The sequence below is a fragment of the Suricata suricatta genome, chromosome 15 (assembly GCF_006229205.1).
Source record: "Suricata suricatta isolate VVHF042 chromosome 15, meerkat_22Aug2017_6uvM2_HiC, whole genome shotgun sequence".
Classification (NCBI taxonomy): Eukaryota; Metazoa; Chordata; class Mammalia; order Carnivora; family Herpestidae; genus Suricata; species Suricata suricatta.
Genome location: NC_043714.1, coordinates 37,123,452 through 37,138,452, shown reverse-complemented (window position 1 = coordinate 37,138,452; position 15,001 = coordinate 37,123,452). Strand labels below are relative to the sequence as shown.

The 15,001-nt window shown below is 38.0% G+C and overlaps 2 long non-coding RNA genes across 4 annotated transcripts; one reads left to right on the top strand and one right to left on the bottom strand.

The window, feature by feature from the left end:
- Positions 1–599: 599 nt before the first annotated feature.
- Positions 600–3,831, bottom strand: LOC115279511. Of its 2 annotated transcripts, XR_003903479.1 has the most exons (4): positions 3,725–3,831; positions 3,163–3,439; positions 2,635–2,737; positions 600–818 (listed from the first exon to the last, which is right to left on the bottom strand). It is a non-coding gene; the product is annotated as an uncharacterized LOC115279511 (long non-coding RNA). The 2 variants fall into 2 exon arrangements; XR_003903480.1 differs by lacking the exon at positions 3,163–3,439.
- Positions 3,832–8,574: 4,743 nt separating this feature from the next.
- Positions 8,575–10,924, top strand: LOC115278676. 2 transcript variants are annotated; one of them, XR_003903025.1, is made up of 3 exons: positions 8,575–8,643; positions 9,789–9,951; positions 10,698–10,924. It is a non-coding gene; the product is annotated as an uncharacterized LOC115278676 (long non-coding RNA). The 2 variants fall into 2 exon arrangements; XR_003903026.1 differs by having other exon boundaries at positions 10,638–10,924.
- Positions 10,925–15,001: the final 4,077 nt, after the last annotated feature.

Below are 15,001 nucleotides of genomic sequence, written 5' to 3'. Positions count from 1 at the left end.
TACTCTCTTCTCTATATATTTACAATTTAATACTCATTGTTAACAGACACAAGAACTGGTAAAAATGGGTCTGGGTGGGGAACTCTATGGATTAACTGGGAGGCAAGATCTTAAGAATTATCTCAGCAAACCAGATTGTGGATTTTACATTTATATTTTTAAAGATTATCTTCACCATCTATGTATAAAATAACCAACTTGAAGTCCAAGTAAATGCTCATGTCTCAGGTTTTCAGAACTGAAGGTTTATTTTCCTAGTCATAATAGTGGGCATTGTTAAGACTTCCTATTTATTTTCTGATATCTCAATATAATCTTTTGTATTGCCTACAACTTCTTTAGCATCCATAATACTTTGGGGATGTTACTCAGATCAGTAAATAAATCTACCTCTTTATATTTTTCTTTCCTTAAAAAAGTCAGTGTTTTAAGTGCAGCTCTTCATGGAAATGGTATCTCTTAAATTTCTAGTTTTTAAAACAACCCCCCTCCCCCATTTATCTACTTGGAATTTCTTAAAGAGAAAAGGTAATCCATTTTGTTATTAATAGTCGGTATTGTATTTGAATATTTATGACCAAGGTTTCACTATAGGTGCTTTAAAAAATAAACCCAGAAAATCTATAATTTACCCTCAAGTTAATGAAATACAAGAAAAGGTTCTGAAAGACTCAGTTTACATGGATTCTGCATTGAGAATAATGGTCAAATGAATTTTTCTCAGGCAAATCCTGCTCTGTAGTTGGTGTCATCTTCAATGTACATTGTTGCATGGTCCAAGGTAGGGCCATGCCGCACAGTAAGATAAAATACAGGACCTGGTAGAAAATATGCAAAATATTTGTTTAATGGCTATATAAACCATGCAGTGAATCAATATTTTCTATCTTTCTTTCTTTCTTTCTTTCTTTCTTTCTTTCTTTCTTTCTTTCTTTCTTTCTTTCTTTCTTTTCTTTTTTTTCTTTCTTTCTTTTCCATTCGTCCTTCCTTCCTTTCCTTCCTTCCTTCCTTCCTTCCTTCCTTATTTCATTAATAATAATGGAGCATATATTATGAAAGTGACAGAGAGCACAGATTCTAGAGCCTGATTGCCTGGATTTGAATCAGCTCTGCCTCTTGCCAGCTGTGTGAGTTGGGGACAAATTACTTAACCTCTTAATGACTCAGTTTTTCCTTCTGTAAAATAGAGAAACTGTAACTACTGCTAATACCAAACGTTTGAAGCTTTATAAAGAATAATATACTTATTAAGAATTTAGTTGGGGCACGTGGGTGGCTCAGTCAGTTAAGCATCTGACTTCAGCTCAGGTTATGATCTCATGGTTCATGGGTTTGAGTCCCGCATCAGACTCTGTGCTGACTGCTCAGAGCCTGGAGCCTGCTTCAGATTCTATGTCTCCTTCTCTCTCTCTCTCTCTGCCCCTCCCCCACTCTCTCTCTCTCTCACAAAATTAAATAAACATTTAAAACTTAAGAAAATAAGAATTTAGAGCAATTCTGGGTACATTGTACGTGTCTTATGAGCAATTGATTGGTAAGTAGATAAATAAGGATAGGTAGGTGATAAAATTCCCAGCACAGATAATAGAGCAAAGCAAGGTCTTTGTTCATAATGTATTCAAAATATTTAGATATTATTCTAGCCTTTAAATTCCTAACATGCAGAAATCCACTATTAATTGAATGGAAGTCTAGGTTTTGAGCTCAAGAAGATGATATTTACCATATTGACAAGCATTATCCTTCAAATCAACATAGCTTCTCTTTATTCTTAGGGGGAAAATGATGAAAAATTATGAAATCATTGCAATATATGTCATTATTCCTAATATGTTCTTCCTTTTTAAAAAATTTTAATGTTTATTTATTTTTGAGAGAGAGAGAGAGAGGGTGAGTGGGGTAGGGGTAGAAAGAGGGAGACAGAAGATCCAAAGCAGGCTCTGTGCTGTGAGCACAAAGCCCAGTGCAAGGCTTGAACTCCTGACTGTGAGATCATGACCTGAGCCAAAATCAGGAGTCAACTGCTTAATTGACTGAGACACCTAGGTGCCCTAGTATCTTCTTACTTTATAATCACTCTTCATTTAAAGGTGAACTAATCTGATATCAGGTTATCACACTTTTTAGTTGATATTCTAGTTATCAGATTTGTAGGTCTGTGAATTTCACTGTGTCTCCTCAACCAAGCATAGTTATATTTTAAGATCTTTTAAATAATGATAAACTAAAAGCATTTCTTTCCTTTAACACTTTTCGTTAGTCCCAGATAGATAGACAATTTGGGAGTGCACCAAACGTGTCCCTGAAGACTAAATATATAAATTATGTGCTCCACATCCTGTTAGTCCCAAACATCTATGGATTCTAAGTCAGCAATGTTTTTCCATTTCTACCTCCATCCCCAGCATGGCTGCTTTAGTTCCTGGTCTCATCATTTACTACTAGAAATTCTGAGAAGCTTCCTTCCTTGCATCCTAGCTTGCTTGTTCCTGTCCCTACATCTTATTATCTGCACTGCATTCGGAATCAGCTTTCCAAATAACATCACTGATCACCCTGCTCTCATGTTTGAAAATCTAATAGTGTCTCATTGCCTCAGCAGAAATCCCAACCCTGGTTGCCCATGACACTCACCTGGTCAAACTCTTTGTCTCTAAAGATGTTGACTCAGTAGGAATTTGGTGAGCTCAGACGCTAATCCTGGGAATTTTGATGAAGCCACTCCATGAACCAATGCCTGAGAGCCACCAGCCAGAAGAAAGAGGCAAAGCACACAAAATCGTCTTTGCCTGTTCCCTTCACTCCCACACACCTGCTCCTATCTAGTTAGAGTTTCTGCCTCTAAAGCTTGCAGGTGCTTCGCTCCTGGTTTGGTATTGAACTCCCTTCGCGTCTCCTGGTGTCAGTATCTCCTTCTATAATATTCTCAAACACTCTGCTCCCTTTCGTTTCATACTTTCTTACTTTTATCATTATAAGAATCAATAACACAGAGAGTTCTGGAATAATGGTGTTAAAATATGTACAGTTTTTTGGGCAAAAATTATTCAATGGAATAAATCCCATTTTTTGCTTATGTCTATCAGGAAACACTAAAGATAGTTACAATACAAAACATCCCTCCTCCCAAGTTTTTCTCTTTCCAGTTTTCTCACAACCCACCTGCCATAACACTTTTCTTTTCCAAACTTTCTGGAGAGTCTTTGACGTAAGACTCTCCGTTTGACTTTTATCCTCCTCATCCCTCTTTTTTTTCCTTGTGATTTTGCAATTTGAAAGTTTCAGAGAGCAATAGCACTTCCCCTAGAAGGCTGAGGAGGCCAAAGAACCTCAACTGTAATTGTCTTTAGTGTCAGAGAGTTGTGCCTGGTGGTTATGGAGAAGGGAGATTTGGGAACAATTGTACGGAATCCTGCTTCTCTCGGATCACCTTGTGTACCTTAAGATTAACAATGACATCTTAGTGACTGTGATTTCTCTGTGCAAACACATATCTCAAAACAGATTAGAATATGAGGTGACTAGTGTGTTTTGAGTATGTATTGTGTCTACTTCTCAGAATTGCACTAAGGAAAATCTAACTTATTTTCTTTATAATAATACAGAATTGATAACATCGGAAGGTATTTTGTCTCCTCCCTGTTACAGTTTTCTCTAATTGTTTCTATGTTTGCAAATTCTTTAGGAAAGGTATTCAGGAAGCACTTGACAGGGCAATTCTCACTGGGGTTACGTGATGGAAGGCAGAGGGCTGCTGCCGTCGGAAGGCTGAGGACCCACATTCCCGGGATGTTGACTGAATGCCTATGCACAGGGCAGTGTGGGTGCCCTCGCCACATGGCATCTGGCTTCCTCCAGATTACATAATCAAGAAGCCAAAGCAGAAGCTGCAATGCCTTTTATGACCTATCATCAGAAGTCACACATTGTCACAAAGGGCCAGTCTTGGTTCATTTTGAGGCAGGACTACACAAGGTTATAAGATATTGGAGGTGTGGATCACTGAGGGTCATTTTGGAGGCTGGCTACTCTTTTCTGCAAGATGAATTGTGCATTCGCTTCTGTTGCAAGAGTTAGAGAGCAGGAAGTATTGAAAAGCATAACATTTTATAGCTGGAAAAGATGGAGACCTTATGGTCTAATCAAGGATTCTTGAGTCATAGATCTAGAACTGGTTTTAGGGATTAGTTAATTCAGCCACTGAGTTCACAGATAAGGAAAGAGAGGCTCAACAAGGACATTTGTGTCAGAGCTGAGACAAGCAGTCAGAACTTTTGTATCCCAAGCCAATAAAGGATTGAATGAAGACAGTAAGCAAACAAGCAAACTCTCTAGGAATATCTGAGAAGGAAAACTGAAAACGTGTTCTTTTGATGTTTAAACATAATCTGAATTTGAGTCCACTAATAAATTGCATAATTTTTATGCCTACCATGCAGCATGGTTGTGACTTCACTTATAGCTAAAGTGTGCCACATGCTAATTTGTGTGGGCTTTATTTGCTCACAACATTATATTCTTTTGACATGTTCCTAATTGTGCTATTTGCTGATCATACAGTGCTGTCACTTACTGAGAAATTAAAATTAAATGAAACATTATGCATTCACTTATCTCATAAGAACTATAGAAATATTAAAAGAAAACTCTAAACTAAGAGAGTATCAGAAAGATTTTTTAAATTGGTTAAATAAATTAATCATTGACATTAAGCAAAATCTCAGCACTCAATTAGAAATCAAATTGTACAAAATACAATGTCCTGAATCCTGTTTCTCCTTGCCTAGAAATTAAATCCAGATAAACTATATTTATTAGTGTTGTTTCTTTCAGTAATGAAGTTCTTTTACCTCCTCTAATGGCTACAGACAAATCTATTTTTAAACTACAGCCATTCCTTCATTATTTTGACAACTTGAATTGAATATCCCAAGTTACAGAGTGCAACTGCTTTATAGACTTTCTTTGCAATTGGAATACAAGACAAATAAAAGTGGACATAAAAAGGGTCATTTGGTTTTGAAAGCTTTACGGCTGCGGTTGCAGATCAGTATACATAGGGATAAAAATACTGGGCCTTGCATTAGTTGCCCCGTATATTTTGCTTTGGCTCCTTAAGAGAATAGGATGTGACAGGGGAAAAATATAAATTTTCAATTTGTTTTTTCTTTGGAGAAAAATCCACCTTATTTCTATGACCTAGGAAAGCACTGGGCTTGAATAGGACCATGTATCTATCAATGCTGAGGTTAACTCTACAGTTTTGGGTCATAACTGCGGATGGGGCTGGTCTGGACAGCTGCTGATGTACCTCTATCCACATCTCTAAGTGTTTCTCTATGAGGTTTTATTTTTAATTTTTGAAATGAAAATAAGTCTAACAAATTAATTACTTCATCTATTTCTCTTCATGAAACGTATACATGGATGATTTTAAATATAATTTCCCTGTAATTGTACTTCTAATAATTAGCTATTGTTGCAAGACATTCAGCTAAATGTAAACCTATCCTGGTATTTTAAAAGCATTTTACATAAAATGTGGAAATTATAATTGCCATATCTATTATTTAATGACCTGCACTGCTGTGTGCTGGTCTCCTGCTATTCTGTAAGCAAACCACCCCGTGAGTGCTCTGTATACTTGAAGGGCCATCACGTACTCTTTCATGGGCTACCAGAACTGTAGAAGCTCTCAGTGTTCAGGGTGAAGGAGATAACAATAGGAAAAATTAGCACTTCAAATTAAACTCCGATTTTGGGTGAGGCCCTTGCATATGACAATTTTAGCATGGATGTTTTACAAAGCTCATAATGGGCAAGGGTAAAAAAAATGTTGGAATAATTAATCTTTAGATAAAATTTCTAATGGAAAAAATACATACCCCATGGAAAACCTAAAATCATATTAGATGTCCTTTATATCTTTGTTAATTCTAATATAAATGTCATTTCTTACCTCTGATTTTAATGTTTTCTGTTTAATTTTGGTGTCTTACTTTGTTATTACACACTGCTTAGCACCGGTTTGATACAAGTTCAGAAAATAATGCACAAATTATAAGAACTTTTTTATTGTTGTCATAATGTAATTCTGATGCTCATTTTGGAAAATCTCCAAATGCCCTCTTCATGCCTCTTGTCCATGCTTTATTTCTTTCCCTCCTTCCATGTTTACTTTGGCTTACAAACTCGTTCCTGCCAAATGAGTGGGTTGAAATGGGAACATTAATTTTTATGCGTGGAGGCATGTCAGCTACAATGGGAGGGAAGGGGTGGGGAGGAAGGGGGAGCAGGGTAGAACAATAACAACCCAGCAGATATATTCCACCAGACTGTGCCGTCACAAGGAAAAGCTCTGGCAATCATAATGTCATGCATGCTTTTTACTAAAGATGCCAGTGGACAAGGGTTGCAATAATTTTCTTAAAAATCTGATCTCTTGACTTGAAACCTTCTTCCCAACTTTAGGGCATTTAGGCTGTTCACCTAACTCACAGTCTACAATCATCTTTGTTTCAAAGACTTATTAGTAAGATATGCCAGCAAGGCATTTAAAAATAGACAACAAATGTAAAAAGAAGAAAAAATGAAGATGACAAGAGTACTGATTTTTCCTGTAGTACCCTCAAAGTTCTCTACAGCCTCTGGTGGATAAAACAAACCGTCTATTTTGGTACTTCCAGCAGTTTCTGTGGATCATTCTACGACCCAAAAATGTTGTCTGCTTCATCTTCTGCTAGTTGGCATTCCAGTCTGGTGAAGCTTCCTGGAAATGTGATAGCCAGGATTGGGGCCTGAAGAGAGTGGACTTTTTGGAGCTAGAAATCCTGGGTGGTAGCCTGGGCTTTAAATGTTATTCCATGTGATGGTGTGAGCACATCCCTTAGCCACTCTGTTTTTTATCTGTCTAAAAGATGGATAATAACACTAATCATAAAATTATCTTTCCAGTCTCCCTCTTTACAGGATTTTGAAGTCTATCAGTAATAGTAATAATGATAATAATAAGTAGGATAATGTTTACTAAGGCAACTTATCAACATGGTATGGTTGTCTAGACCATTAGCCCAGCAACGTTGCCCACCACTTTGTGGTGTTCACACAGAAGGCTAGGAATACACCTACTTGAGTGAAAACACCCTAAGACAGGGTCTATGTTTTCCTTATTCTTGGTGCCCTTCGTTCAGTCCATTATCAGGCATCTAACAGGTGATCAGTGATATTTCTGAATGAATGGCTAAATGAATATGATAGGTAAGCACATGAAGGGCAATCACTGCTGCATTCTATACTCTCCGGAATAAAACTATACTAGTAACAGGATGTCACAGGAAGACAAATAGTGGTTCAATGTAAGAAAAGATGAAAATTAAACCTCAGAGGAATCCAAAAATGGGACAGGATACTTTTTAAAACAATGTCTTTGAGATCACTGAGTTTTCTTAGCAGAGGTTATTGCATCCATCAGGGAAAACTAGGAAATTAAAAAAATGCCAAAAATTTAGGACTCCAAGCAGAGGCTTTCATGCTCTGTATCCATCATGGGTTGGCAGAGATGTTTTGACCAGTTGAGTCACCTGGACTCAGGCTGTTTGAACAACCATCATCTTGAACGTTGCCCAGTCATCACAGCTGAGAGAAAAGGAATGCATTATAGAAATTTATAAATGGGCAACTAAATGCTGCAGCCTGTGAGTGACACATTATTTCCATTTACAACTCATTGGCAAGAACTATATATTTGACTCCAAACATAAAGTGAGCAGGAAATACAATCTCATACTGTATGCAGAAGATTAGTGACGACTGTACCCAATCGCTGAATAGGGGTGTTGTAAAGAGAATGACATAGGAATACGAGGGTGGCTGAATGATGAGACTGTCAATCCTTTAAAATTTTTTTAATGTTTTTTATTTATTTTTGAGAGACAGAGGCAGCGTGAGCAGAGGAGGGTCAGAGAGAGAAAGGTAGACTCAGAATCTGAAGCAGGCTCCAGGCTCTGATCTAGCTGCCACCACAAAGCCTGACATGGGGCCCGAACCCATGAACCGTGAGATCATGACCTGAGCCGAAGCCAGATGCTTAACCGACTGAGCCACCCAGGCGCCCTGAGACTGTCAATCCTTGATTGGATGATTTTGCAAATGCACATATTTTCCCAACCCCTCTGCAGGGTCTGCAAGCTTGGTTTTCATTTAGCAAATCGAATAGGTTGCACTTGTACTTCCAGACCAGTAACTTCTAACTACACGTACGTTCAACCACTTTCTAAAATTATTGACTTGTATTTTCTGGGTTGTTTGCTATTTGGGAGACTTTGCCAAATACTAATTCTCATATTCTATCATGATTTCATAGGTTTCACTATAGAAATGTGTACCAGCAACACTCCCTGCCCCCCAGTTATTTTCTCCTTTGAATAGGGATACTTGAAGACAACTTCCCATTGTAAGGCACCTTCTCAATGACCATAACAAGAACTATTTCTTGGAAAACTAGAGTGTACCTTTAAGAGAGGTTTACATTACATGGACACCCATTGTGACAGAAAACTGAAATTCCAAGCAAGATGATGGGAAAGTGAAGGCTTCTAAGACAGCAACCTGGGGAGCCGTTCTCATAACAGATCGCTATTTGTGGTGCCATATTCTTGCTTTCTAATATAGCGTGCATCAGCATGGGTCTGTCTGTACATGATGAACAGGCAGATTTTTGTGGCTTAATGAGTTGTTTTACAAGGGCTGCAAAGTTAAAGTGAAGCTACGTACTGCCCTGGATAGACTAGAAATCCCATGGTCAATGCATGGAATCCAGTATTCTAGATAACATGTAGTTTTTTCTTTGGCACTGTTGTTTAATAATTGTGTGTGTGTGTGTGTGTGTGTGTGTGTGTGTGTGTGTGTGTTCCTGTGTGGGGTGTGTGTGTGTGTGTGTGTGTGTGTGTGTGTGTGCAGCAGGGAATGACTGATCATGAAAAACCCATAGTAAAATCAGGTTTCAAAAACTCTGCTTTATTAAATATTGTTAGATTTGCAATGGTGTAAGGAAGCCAAGGTAGGGGGGGCCACAGGAGGGCGCAGAGGCACAGAATGTTAAAGTGCCTTTTATAAAAAATCCTCACAAAAACTGAATTTGGCCATAATGGCAGGTAAATCAGTCCTCCTAAGCATATCTCAACATATGGTGGCTCTTGCTGTATTATTTTGTCTAAAATGTTGTGGTTATCTTGGCTTGGGGCACTGGAGTAATTACAGGGTTCTACCCTCCCATTTTTGCTCACTGGTCTTTAGTGAGAAAACTTAACAGCCATTTGTCTAGGCTACTCTGAATGAGAAGCAATTTTTCTCCTCTGCCTTGCTGAATGATAATGAGGTGATGAGTGTGTTCCTCTTGGAAAGACGTGCTGACCTGTCCATGCTGGACATTTGATGTGTTTTGCAGCCTACTATCATGAGACTGTGGAGAAGGTAGGACAAGACTGTATTTTTGGGGTGACTAAAAATACACCGATGCCAACGATGTACAGTGGAATTTGCCTGGATAGCTCCCTTAAGTGACTGTCATGTGAGGAAGGAATGTGTCAGAAGTGCCATCTCATCCTAAGCAAAGTATGTCAAAACTGATAGGAAAGGGCATCACTGCCCAATGGCTCTGGTTTAAGCAGAGCTGTATTCTGGAATTCTCCAAACGGTACAGAATGCCTTAGTTTGAAGCCAGTCTCTCTTGGATGTGTTTGTATCCATCAACCAGAGAAAACAGAATTCTTTTTTGAAATTTATTTCAGGTGCAGATAAGACTCAGGAGAAACAAACGTGAAGTCTTTCGTGGCCCAATTTACTCATCATCTCACTCCGATGTGTAACTTTATTCTGCCAAATCACATGACCAGCTAGTTATAATGGAAAAATTTCAGGTCACTGTGACTAAAGAAAAAGCAGGATATGGAGGTAAAATAGGTCACAAGTAGTCAATTCAAAATGTGGAGAGCCAGATATAAATGCCTAGCTGTGCAGCTTAACATACTCTGTATTCAGATACAAATAACTCTGAGCGCACGGTTTTCACTCCACTTTATTTTTAAAAAGTCCCACATAATCCATTAAAACTTTTGCTGCAAAGACTGTGTAAGCTACAGAGTGTAAACATATCCATTTACACCTCACTCATAACATAACATGTAAGGACTTTGTGCAACTAAAAAGCACCACACTTACTGTCTCATGTTTTATTTGTTAGTTTTATCTTGTGCCTTATTTGTTTGTTCCCCCGCCAAATTCCCCAAGGTCCTAAAACATATTTGGACCTTTTATTAGGCTTATGTACTTAATGAATACTTTAATAACTGTGAAGATACAAGATGCTTTAGTACCTTTCAGAAAGTAGACTTTGAACCTGGCAGACGGTACCACTGGTAAAGGAATAGTTCTTCTTAGGATGCAAATCCCTCTTAGCTCAAGAATTATTGACCCACAAGATGTATAATGGCCCCTTAGTTTATTATATCCAGTCCACTGCCACACAGGCATGCTTAGCCTTTGTGCTGTTGAGAGTTCAGCAAAGAACACTGATGTAAGCCCACTCCAAAGCTAAACGCAATCATTAGGTCACGATTCTTGTTTCTCTATCTCCCCAGCACCCTTCAGAGTATCCTGTTGTAATAATCCACATTGCACATACATGTAATTGAATTCAGGTCACAATTCAAGCAACTGCTCTGGAATACCAACTCGCAAGCATCACTCGACAAGAGAATACGTCTTTATTCTACACTGAGGATACAGACATGCCGTGCTGATCACGTGACATACAATGCTTCTGAATATCAATGGTGTTTGCTAGGAAAAGAACTTCTTCAGCTACAAGAAGCCCAACCTTTCAGGGACAGGAATCCTTAAAATAAAAGCTAGAGGCTCAGAGCTACAAATGTGTTGATGTACAATTCATTCTGGTGGAATACAGTTAAGAAAGAAGGTTTCTTTGTGGTTCAGCAACATAATCACACACGGGGCATTGCCTATAAATCACAGGTATTTGTCATTCCTGCTAATTGGTGAACTAACCCTTAATGAGTTACTTAAATGTTACACAATTTAGATAGGCGAGCAGAGATATCAGTTATATTAGGATATCCTGAAATTTGTATTACTTGCAAACAAAGAGCACAGCAAAATATCTGCCTGGAGGTTGCTTGTGGTATTTCATTTCAAACCGAAGAGGGACATTTGCTTTAGTCAATACCAGCTCCCACCCATAACTATAAAAGCCTTGAATTGTGCAGGCTACAGGGTGTCTTACTAGAGTGTTGTCAGCATTGAACAAAAGTCCTAAGCACATAATTCAGAGCAACTGATACAATAGTAAGTAGAGTTTTAAACAAAGGCAAATGCATTGGGCAGAGCCTTTGGAACTATGTATTTTGAATAAAAGGTTAAACTTTGTACAGTTTGGCTATAAAACCTTTCAATGAATTTTATATCAATTTGAAAACAAAGAAAAGCACCATTCGAGAAGGCTGATTAATTGAATTGCTCTTTGTTGTACATGCCAACAGTGACAGAAATATTTTTATCAATACACTTTGTAGCCCCACAAAATGGACCCCATCTAATCCAAGGAAGAGAATCGGGATGCACAAAGCACTGTTGAATGTCTTCTGACGATGGTTCGGTGAGTGAAATGTAAAGCCAGGATTTACAAATATTACACAAGTGAACACTGTTACTGCACTCAGGCTGAAAAATCCTGTTCAAATCCAATAAGTGGTTTAAGATGTGCAAATAGAGGCTTCTGCAGGGAGTCAGGCATTAGAAGCCACCTGGAGCATGTGCTAGAGATTGTATCCATCAATACAGCAGCTGGGCTGAAATTATAAAGAGAGCTGCTTTTCATCACGCTTGTTTTAATGCATACATTTCTCCTGTCACTGGCACCCCAGGAAAACTACTAAGCACAAAAATGAATGGTGCCCATTACCTGATATTCATACTTGTGACAACAGAGGAAAGAATCACAACACAACAGTAAGCAAAAAAATTGATATCCAAATTATTTTTAAGTTGCTGCAGTAGGAGAAAAATCTTGAAAACCAATTGGCAATATTTTAATATGAGAAGTGGAGAAGGAAGCAGAGTCATTTCATCTTTGATCATAAATGTCCTCATGTGATACGGACGGGCTCTAAGATTGTTTTCAAAGCATGGTCACATTTTAAATGGCGTTTTTTACTTACAAAGGGGGAAAGATGTCCTCTCTGAGGTGAGACTTAATGTAAAATGCTGGTTTGAGAAATTATTAGAAGCCTATCATTGGATCCAACCCATTCCAATGTTAGAGACAGAGTCCACATTCCCTGAAACAGTTCTGTAAGTATTGGACTGATGTACTGGTGTTCAGACCTTTCTAACATTTTACGTGACTCAAAGCTAAATAGCAAGTGGCAGCAATTGCCTAATTGTGCTTTCATGATGATGGTATAATCTATACATAACATACTATTAAACCGATGCCTTTGGAACAACAAGGAAACAGCTTCAGTAATAGCTAATTACTAAAAGGGCAAAACAAATCAATGGTAACAAATAGAGATCAGTGGTTCCTTCAGGTCTGGGGTGAAGATGAGGTTGACCTGAAAGAAGCATGCGAGAAGCTTTTTTGGGCGATAAAAAAGTGCTGTATCTTTGTCATTGCAGTGATTACACAGGTACATGCATTTATCAAAGCTCATTGACCTGTTCTATTAAAATGGATGCATTTCATTGTATATAAATTACACTTCAATAAAGCTGACCTTTTGGGGGCATCTGAATGGTTCAGTCAGTTAAGCGTCCGACTCTTGATTTCGGCTCAGGTCATAATCTCACGGTTCGTGAGTTCAAGCCCCACATCAGGCTCCGTACTGACAGTGTGGAGCGTGCTTGAGATTCTGTCTGCGTCTCTCTCTCTGCTCCTCCCTTGCTCGCTCTCTCTCTCCATTTTTCTCAAAAATAAACAAATAAACATTTTTAAAAAATAAGTTGATATTTTGGAAAGCATCAGTATCAGATTTATCATTTCAGTATGTTGTGGCTTGATAATAAGAGATATTTTCTATAACCAACTTTAATTTTCTCTTCCCTTTTAATCTGTTGACTGTTTACAAACTCGTGTGTCCCTATGGAAGGACTTAATGTATTTGTTGAGGTCCTTGAACTTTATTCATGAGTGAAAACTCTCACACATTTGATCGGTTTAGATGCGTTAATCAAGACAAGTCCTGGGGCCCCCGGGTGGCTCGGTTGAGCGTCCAACTTCAACTCAGGTCATGAGCTCGCAGTTTGTGAGTTTGAGCCCCGCTGCTGCAGACTGTCAGCACAGAGCCTCCTGCAGATCCTCTGTCCCCTTTGCTCTGCTCCTCCCCTTCTTGTGCTCTAGTAAAAATAAAAGCAAACAAACAAGCAAATTAGGTTCTGACTTGACGTTTAAGACTCTGGAATAGGTTGATGTGATTTTTTTTCTCCCACAGAGTAATACGGGGTGTAGAGAGAAAACTGGTACAGTAGTTCAGGGAAAAGCTCATCGTTAGGTGTGACGGAAACAATGATGAACTGGAATGTTAGGAGGCCTAATATCTCCCTACACCACTTCCATAATCTCAGTGAACAACCATGGGTCACTCTGTCTTCCCGAGACTCAGGGTCTTCACCTATAACGTAAAAACTTTGTTCCTAAACTGTTGTTTTCAAGCTTATTTGATTTTATTAGCAGAATTCTTATTTCAAACAATATATTTGACAGACCCATAATAAATAAAATAGGTAAGAGTAGGAGTGTTCTAGTTGTAAGAGAGGAGTGTTCTAGTGGAACAGAGGCTGCCACTTTATACCATTGCCTGCCATGTGCAAATACATAGGCACCTTGTTGGAGACTTGGATTTTCTCAGAGAAGTGTGATAAACATGATTATTAACTCTCATTCCAACTTTAATATTTTAGGATCTATTAAGAAAAATACCCCAGGGGCACCTAGGTGGCTCAGTCAGTTACGTGACCGACTTCTGGTTTTGGCTCAGGTTGGTGAGTTGGAGCCTTGCATTAGGCAAGACAGCGCAGAGCCTGCTTGGGATTCTCTGTCTCCTTTTCTCTCTCTGCCTCTCTCCTAGTTGGGCATGCATTCACATGTGCACGTGCACACATGTACACATACAAACACACACACACACACACACACACACACTCTCTCTCTCTCTCTCTCTTTCTCTCTCTCTCTTTCTTTAAAAACAAATAAACTTAAAAAAAGAAAAAATACTCCAAAGGTTAATACTATGTTTTGTCTTTAAGTTTTTAAATTTTTGCTTAATAGTAAAAGACCATAAATTTATTTAAGGAAAAAACAATTTTATATTTAACAAGTAGGAAAAAAAGCTTTCCACATTATATTATTATTTTAATCAGCATTTTCCTATACACCTTTTTGGACAGTTACAATTATAGTGCATGATGTAAAAATTTTCTTAATCCATAATATCATCACATTAGCGCTTTCATACAAATTATTTAAAAACTCCCCTGATATTCCATTGAGTTAATTTATTATCTCTCTCTGGTTAGCTATAAGCTTAGTATATTTTGCTTTCAGCTCAGAGTAACACTGCACTGAAAACTAAAATTTTTGCATAAAACTGTTTACCTATATCACATAGATAAAATACATAGTTTACTAAATTGCTTTCTGAAAATCTGTACCCATTCATTCCCACCAATAGATGTAAGAATCTAAATAATATTCTTTAAGTCATTAAGAGATGAACAGGTATGCTTACTTATTTTCCTCTGTCCTAACATTGGAGCATCTATAAATCATGTTCTTAAAAATTGAATCTCATTTTGGAAATATCTGTGATGGTTCCCAGTTTACAGATAGGTCAAATGTTTCACAAGTGAATAAAATCTTGGGAAGCATCTTCAAGTAAAACTAAGTACCTTAGAATTTTTTCCATTCATCATGTACTTATGGAGACAC